The sequence below is a fragment of the Notolepis coatsorum genome (assembly GCF_963971535.1).
Source record: "Notolepis coatsorum genome assembly, chromosome: 4".
Classification (NCBI taxonomy): Eukaryota; Metazoa; Chordata; class Actinopteri; order Aulopiformes; family Paralepididae; genus Notolepis; species Notolepis coatsorum.
This window is the reverse complement of record NC_140168.1, coordinates 169,369,809-169,377,914: the sequence shown is the minus strand read 5'-3', so window position 1 is coordinate 169,377,914 and position 8,106 is coordinate 169,369,809.

The following is an 8,106-nucleotide window of genomic DNA, read 5'->3' as shown; positions in this document are numbered from 1 at the left end:
TATAATGCGTCATCCAAGCTATTAAGTGTATCATGAGCAACATAAACCAGATACGTTCCTTTATTGATCCCCAGGTATGGGCATGGTAATAATAGAAAGACATACATATAGTCAATAATTAACTCTAAATATAAGAATATGAGAAAAGTGAAGTGTAATCAAAGGTGCAGATGAGGGGTCTGTATGCCAGTTATATTACAGTATCAGTAATATTATATCTTACAATAAATATGGGAAATAAATCATTTTAATGTGAATATATACTATGAGTAAATAGTATACATAGGTGCAGTATACACAAGGTACCCTAACCTAACTCTCCGCCACCACCTCTAGTCTGACCAGCTCGACTCCCACCACAGAGCTAACCTTCCTCACCAGCTTGTTCAGTTTGTTGGTGTCCCTCGAGTTGATGGAGCCCCCCCAGCAAATACATAGAAGAGGACGCTGGCCACTACAGACTGGTAGAACGACTGCAGGAGTCTATTGCACACATTGAAGGACCTGAGTCTCCTGAAGAAGAACAGCCTGCTCTGTCTCTTCCTATAGAGGGCCTCTGAGACGCCATGTTGTTACATCACCATTAACCCCTTCACTACCACACTACAGAAGGTTAACCCTTTACTATCACACTACAGAGTGATAGTAAAGAGACAGACTTTTTCGATGTCCATGGAGACAATGACCTTTTTTTTGTGTGTGTCTGAAATATTTGACAGAAATATCATCCCCCAAAATGTCTGGAGGAATATTTGAAGCTGTCTCGGAGGAGTGCTACGTTTGTCTTGCAGTCAGAGTGCAGTGAGAGTGTAGTGAGAGTGTAGTGAGAGAGCAGTGAGAGTGTAGTGAGAGTGCAGTGAGAGAGCAGTGAGAGTGCAGTGAGAGCAGTGAGAGAGCAGTGAGAGTGCAGTGAGAGCAGTGAGAGAGCAGTGAGAGTGTAGTGAGAGAGCAGTTAGAGTGCAGTGAGAGCAGTGAGAGAGCAGTGAGAGTGTAGTGAGAGTGTAGTGAGAGTGTAGTCAGAGAGCAGTGAGAGTGCAGTGAGAGTGTAGTCAGAGAGCAGTGAGAGAGCAGTGAGAGTGTAGTGAGAGTGTAGTGAGAGAGCAGTGAGAGAGCAGTGAGAGTGTAGTGAGAGAGCAGTGAGAGAGCAGTGAGAGAGCAGTGAGAGTGTAGTGAGAGTGTAGTGAGAGCAGTGAGAGAGCAGTGAGAGTGTAGTGAGAGAGCAGTTAGAGTGCAGTGAGAGCAGTGAGAGAGCAGTGAGAGTGCAGTGAGAGCAGTGAGAGAGCAGTGAGAGCAGTGAGAGAGCAGTGAGAGTGTAGTGAGAGTGTAGTGAGAGTGTAGTCAGAGAGCAGTGAGAGAGCAGTGAGAGTGCAGTGAGAGCAGTGAGAGAGCAGTGAGAGTGCAGTGAGAGCAGTGAGAGAGCAGTGAGAGTGTAGTGAGAGTGTAGTGAGAGTGTAGTCAGAGAGCAGTGAGAGAGCAGTGAGAGTGCAGTGAGAGTGCAGTGAGAGTGTAGTCAGAGAGCAGTGACAGTGCAGTGAGAGTGCAGTGAGAGAGCAGTGAGAGTGCAGTGAGAGTGTAGTCAGAGAGCAGTGACAGTGCAGTGAGAGTGCAGTGACAGTGCAGTGAGAGTGCAGTGAGAGTGCAGTGAGAGTGCAGTGAGAGAGCAGTGAGAGAGCAGTGAGAGAGCAGTGAGAGTGCAGTGAGAGTGAGAGAGCAGTGAGAGAGCAGTGAGAGTGTAGTGAGAAAGCAGGGAGAGTGCAGTGAAAGTGAAGTGAGAGTGAGAGAGCAGTGAGAGAGCAGCGAGAGTGCAGTGAGAGTGCAGTGAGAGTGCAGTGTGAGTGCAGTGAGAGAGCAGTGAGAGAGCAGCGAGAGTGCAGTGAGAGTGCAGTGAGAGTGCAGTGTGAGTGCAGTGAGAGTGCAGTGAGAGTGAGAGAGCAGTGAGAGTGCAGTGAGAGTGCAGTGAGAGTGCAGTGAGAGAGCAGTGAGAGTGCAGTGAGAGTGAGAGAGCAGTGAGAGTGAGAGTGCAGTAAGAGTGAGATAGCAGTGAGAGAGCAGTGAGAGTGAGAGAGCAGTGAGAGAGCAGTGAGAGTGCAGTGAGAGTGAGAGAGCAGTGAGAGAGCAGTGAGAGAGCAGTGAGAGTGAGAGAGCAGTGAGAGTGAAAGAGCAGTGAGAGTGCAGTGAGAGTGAGAGAGCAGTGAGAGTGAGAGAGCAGTGAGAGTGCAGTGATAGTGAGAGAGCAGTGAGAGTGAGAGAGCAGTGAGAGTGCAGTGATAGTGAGAGAGCAGTGAAAGAGCAGTGAGAGTGCAGTGAGAGAGCAGTGAGAGTGCAGTGTGAGTGAGAGAGCAGTGAGAGAGCAGTGAGAGAGCAGTGAGAGTGCAGTGAGAGTGCAGTGAGAGTGAGACAGCAGTGATAGAGAAGTGAGAGAGCAGTGAGAGAGCAGTGAGAGTGCAGTGAGAGTGTGAGTGCAGTGAGAGCAGTGAGAGTGTAGTGAGAGTGAGAGAGCAGTGAGAGTGAGTGCAGTGAGAGAGCAGTGAGAGTGAGAGAGCAGTGAGAGAGCAGTGAGAGTGAGAGAGCAGTGAGAGTGCAGTGAGAGAGCAGTGAGAGTGCAGTAAGAGTGAGATAGCAGTGAGAGAGCAGTGAGAGAGCATTGAGAGTGAGAGAGCAGTGAGAGTGCAGTGAGAGTGCAGTGAGAGTGCAGTGAGAGTGAGAGAGCAGTGAGAGAGCAGTGAGAGTGCAGTGAGAGTGCAGTGAGAGTGCAGTGAGAGCAGTGAGAGTGCAGTGAGAGTGAGAGTAAGAGTGCAGTGAGAGTGCAGTGAGAGTGAGAGAGCACTGATAGTGCAGTGAGAGTGGAGTGAGAGAGCAGTGAGAGTGCAGTGAGAGTGAGAGAGCAGTGAGAGAGCAGTGAGAGGGAGAGAGCAGTGAGAGTGCAGTGAGAGAGCAGTCCGAGTGCAGTGAGAGTGCAGTGAGATTGAGAGAGCAGTGACAGTGCATTGAGAGTGAGAGAGCAGTGAGAGTGAGAGAGTAGTGATAGTGCAGTGATAGTGCAGTGAGAGTGAGAGAGCAGTGAGAGTGAGAGAGTAGTGATAGTGCAGTGATAGTGCAGTGAGAGTGAGAGAGCAGTGAGAGAGCAGTGAGAGTGAGAGAGCAGTGAGAGTGCAGTGAGAGTGCAGTGAGAGTGAGAGAGCAGTGAGAGTGAGATAGCAGTGAGAGTGCAGTGAGAGAGCAGTGAGAGTGAGAGAGCAGTGAGAGTGAGAGAGCATTTTGAGTGCAGTGATAGTGCAGTGAGACTGAGAGAGCAGTGAGAGAGCAGTGAGAGTGAGAGAGCAGTGAGAGTGCAGTGAGAGTGCAGTGAGAGTGCAGTGATAGTGCAGTGAGAGTGCAGTGATAGAGCAGTGAGAGTGCAGTGAGAGTGCAGTGAGAGAGCAGTAAGAGTGAGAGTGCAGTGAGAGTGAGAGAGCAGTGAGAGAGCAGTGAGAGTGCAGTGAGAGTGTAGTGAGAGAGCAGTGAGAGTGCAGTGAGAGTGAGAGAGCAGTGAGAGTGAGAGAGCAGTGAGAGATCAGTGAGAGTGCAGTGAGAGTGCAGTGAGAGTGCAGTGAGAGTGAGAGAGCAGTGAGAGTGAGAGAGCAGTGAGAGTGCAGTGAGAGTGCAGTGAGAGAGCAGTGAGAGAGCAGTGAGAGTGAGAGAGCAGTGAGAGTGAGAGAGCAGTGAGAGTGCAGTGAGAGTGCAGTGAGAGTGCAGTGAGAGAGCAGTGAGAGTGAGAGAGCAGTGAGAGTGCAGTGAGAGTGCAGTGAGAGAGCAGTGAGAGAGCAGTGAGAGTGAGAGAGCAGTGAGAGTGAGAGAGCAGTGAGAGTGCAGTGAGAGAGCAGTGAGAGTGCAGTGAGAGAGCAGTGAGAGAGCAGTGAGAGTGAGATAGCAGTGAGAGTGCTGTGAGAGAGCAGTGAGAGTGCAGTGAGAGTGCAGTGAGAGTGCAGTGAGAGTGCAGTGAGAGAGCAGTGAGAGTGCAGTGAGAGAGCAGTGAGAGTGCAGTGAGAGAGCAGTGAGAGTGCAGTGAGAGAGCAGTGAGAGTGAGAGAGCAGTGAGAGTGAGAGAGCAGTGAGAGAGCAGTGAGAGAGCAGTGAGAGAGCAGTGAGAGTGCAGTGAGAGTGCAGAGAGCAGTGAGAGTGAGAGTGCAGTGAGAGTGCAGTGAGAGTGCAGTGAGAGAGCAGTGTGAGTGAGAGAGCAGTGAGATTGCAGTGAGAGAGCAGTGAGAGAGCAGTGAGAGAGCAGTGAGAGTGAGAGAGCAGTGAGAGTGCAGTGAGATGGCAGTGAGAGAGCAGTGAGAGAGCAGTGAGAGTGAGAGTGCAGTGAGAGAGCAGTGAGAGTGAGAGAGCAGTGAGAGAGCAGTGAGAGTGAGAGAGCAGTGATAAAGCAGTGAGAGTGCAGTGAGAGTGCAGTGAGAGTGCAGTGAGAGTGAGAGAGCAGTGACAGTGCAGTGAGAGTGCAGTGAGAGTGAGAGTGCAGTGAGAGTGCAATGAGAGTGAGAGAGCAGTGAGAGTGAGAGAGCAGTGTGAGTGCAGTGATAGTGCAGTGAAAGTGAGAGAGCAGTGAGAGAGCAGTGAGAGTGAGAGAGCAGTGAGAGTGCAGTGAGAGTGCAGTGAGAGTGCAGTGAGAGTGAGAGAGCAGTGAGAGTGCAGTGAGAGTGCAGTGAGAGTGCAGTGATAGTGCAGTGAGAGTGAGAGAGCAGTGAGAGAGCAGTGAGAGTGCAGTGATAGTGCAGTGAGAGTGCAGTGATGGAGCAGTGAGAGTGCAGTGACAGTGCAGTGAGAGAGCAGTAAGAATGAGAGTGCAGTGAGAGTGAGAGAGCAGTGAGAGAGCAGTGAGAGTGCAGTGAGAGTGCAGTGAGAGAGCAGTGAGAGTGCAGTGAGAGTGAGAGAGCAGTGAGAGTGAGAGAGCAGTGAGAGAGCAGTGAGAGAGCAGTGAGAGTGCAGTGAGAGTGCAGTGAGAGTGAGAGAGCAGTGAGAGTGAGATAGCAGTGAGAGTGCAGTGAGAGTGCAGTGAGAGTGAGAGTGCAGTGAGAGTGCAGTGAGAGAGCCGTGAGAGTGCAGTGAGAGTGCAGTGAGAGAGCAGTGAGAGAGCAGTGAGAGTGAGAGAGCAGTGAGAGTGAGATAGCAGTGAGAGTGCAGTGAGAGAGCAGTGAGAGAGCAGTGAGAGTGAGAGTGCAGTGAGAGAGCAGTGAGAGTGAGATAGCAGTGAGAGTGCTGTGAGAGAGCAGTGAGAGTGAGAGAGCAGTGAGAGTGCAGTGAGCGTGCAGTGAGAGTGCAGTGAGAGAGCAGTGAGAGTGCAGTGAGAGTGCAGTGAGAGTGCAGTGAGAGTGCAGTGAGAGAGCAGTGAGAGAGCAGTGAGAGTGAGAGAGCAGTGAGAGTGAGAGAGCAGTGAGAGAGCAGTGAGAGAGCAGTGAGAGAGCAGTGAGAGTGCAGTGAGAGTGCAGAGAGCAGTGAGAGTGAGAGTGCAGTGAGAGTGCAGTGAGAGTGCAGTGAGAGAGCAGTGTGAGTGAGAGAGCAGTGAGATTGCAGTGAGAGTGCAGTGAGAGAGCAGTGAGAGAGCAGTGAGAGAGCAGTGAGAGTGAGAGAGCAGTGAGAGTGAGAGAGCAGTGAGAGTGCAGTGATATGGCAGTGAGAGAGCAGTGAGAGAGCAGTGAGAGTGAGAGTGCAGTGAGAGAGCAGTGAGAGTGAGATAGCAGTGAGAGTGCAGTGAGAGTGAGAGAGCAGTGAGAGTGAGAGAGCAGTGAGATATCAGTGAAAGTGAGAGAGCAGTGATAGTGAGAGAGCAGTGAGAGAGCAGTGAGAGTGAGAGATCAGTGAGCAATTAGTGAGAGTACAGTGAGAGAGCAGTGAGAGTGAGATAGCAGTGTGAGAGTGAGAGAGCAGTGAGAGTGCTGTGAGAGTGAAAGAGCAGTGAGAGAGCAGTGAGAGTGCAGTGAGAGTGCAGTGAGAGTGAGAGAGCAGTGAGAGAGCAGTGAGAGTGCAGTGAGAGTGAGAGAGCAGTGAGAGAGCAGTGAGAGAGCAGTGAGAGTGCAGTGAGAGTGAGGGAGCAGTGTGAGTGCAGTGATAGTGCAGTGAAAGTGAGAGAGCAGTGAGAGAGCAGTGAGAGTGAGAGAGCAGTGAGAGTGCAGTGAGAGTGCAGTGAGAGTGCAGTGAGAGTGAGAGAGCAGTGAGAGTGCAGTGAGAGTGCAGTGAGAGTGCAGTGATAGTGCAGTGAGAGTGAGAGAGCAGTGAGAGAGCAGTGAGAGTGCAGTGATAGTGCAGTGAGAGTGCAGTGATGGAGCAGTGAGAGTGCAGTGACAGTGCAGTGAGAGAGCAGTAAGAATGAGAGTGCAGTGAGAGTGAGAGAGCAGTGAGAGAGCAGTGAGAGTGCAGTGAGAGTGCAGTGAGAGAGCAGTGAGAGTGCAGTGAGAGTGAGAGAGCAGTGAGAGTGAGAGAGCAGTGAGAGAGCAGTGAGAGAGCAGTGAGAGTGCAGTGAGAGTGAGAGAGCAGTGAGAGTGAGATAGCAGTGAGAGTGCAGTGAGAGTGCAGTGAGAGTGAGAGTGCAGTGAGAGTGCAGTGAGAGAGCCGTGAGAGTGCAGTGAGAGTGCAGTGAGAGAGCAGTGAGAGAGCAGTGAGAGTGAGAGAGCAGTGAGAGTGAGATAGCAGTGAGAGTGCAGTGAGAGAGCAGTGAGAGAGCAGTGAGAGTGAGAGTGCAGTGAGAGAGCAGTGAGAGTGAGATAGCAGTGAGAGTGCTGTGAGAGAGCAGTGAGAGTGAGAGAGCAGTGAGAGTGCAGTGAGCGTGCAGTGAGAGTGCAGTGAGAGAGCAGTGAGAGTGCAGTGAGAGTGCAGTGAGAGTGCAGTGAGAGTGCAGTGAGAGAGCAGTGAGAGAGCAGTGAGAGTGAGAGAGCAGTGAGAGTGAGAGAGCAGTGAGAGAGCAGTGAGAGAGCAGTGAGAGAGCAGTGAGAGTGCAGTGAGAGTGCAGAGAGCAGTGAGAGTGAGAGTGCAGTGAGAGTGCAGTGAGAGTGCAGTGAGAGAGCAGTGTGAGTGAGAGAGCAGTGAGATTGCAGTGAGAGTGCAGTGAGAGAGCAGTGAGAGAGCAGTGAGAGAGCAGTGAGAGTGAGAGAGCAGTGAGAGTGAGAGAGCAGTGAGAGTGCAGTGATATGGCAGTGAGAGAGCAGTGAGAGAGCAGTGAGAGTGAGAGTGCAGTGAGAGAGCAGTGAGAGTGAGATAGCAGTGAGAGTGCAGTGAGAGTGAGAGAGCAGTGAGAGTGAGAGAGCAGTGAGATATCAGTGAAAGTGAGAGAGCAGTGATAGTGAGAGAGCAGTGAGAGAGCAGTGAGAGTGAGAGATCAGTGAGCAATTAGTGAGAGTACAGTGAGAGAGCAGTGAGAGTGAGATAGCAGTGTGAGAGTGAGAGAGCAGTGAGAGTGCTGTGAGAGTGAAAGAGCAGTGAGAGAGCAGTGAGAGTGCAGTGAGAGTGCAGTGAGAGTGAGAGAGCAGTGAGAGAGCAGTGAGAGTGCAGTGAGAGTGAGAGAGCAGTGAGAGAGCAGTGAGAGAGCAGTGAGAGTGCAGTGAGAGTGAGGGAGCAGTGAGAGAGCAGTGAGAGAGCAGTGAGAGTGCAGTGAGAGTGAGATAGCAGTGAGAGTGCAGTGAGAGTGCAGTGAGAGAGCAGTGAGAGAGCAGTCAGAGTGAGAGTGCAGTGAGAGAGCAGTGAGAGTGAGAGTGCAGTGAGAGTTCAGTGAGAGTGCAGTGAGAGTGCAGTGAGAGTGAGAGAGCAGTGAGAGAGCAGTGAGAGTGAGAGAACAGTGAGAGTTCAGTGAGAGTGCAGTGAGAGATCAGTGAGAGTGCATTGAGAGTGCAGTGAGAGTGAGAGCGCAGTGAGAGTGCAGTCAGAGTGCAGTGAGAGAGCAGTGATATTGCTGTGAGAGTGAGAGAGCAGTGAGAGTGCAGTGAGAGTGCAGTGAGAGTGCAGTGAGAGAGCAGTGAGAGAGCAGTGAGAGTGAGAGAGCAGTGAGAGAGCAGTGAGAGTGCAGTGAGAGAGCAGTGAGAGTGCAGTCAGAGTGCTGCAAGCCTCGCGTCATGCCACAAACTCCATCATTAATAAAAGG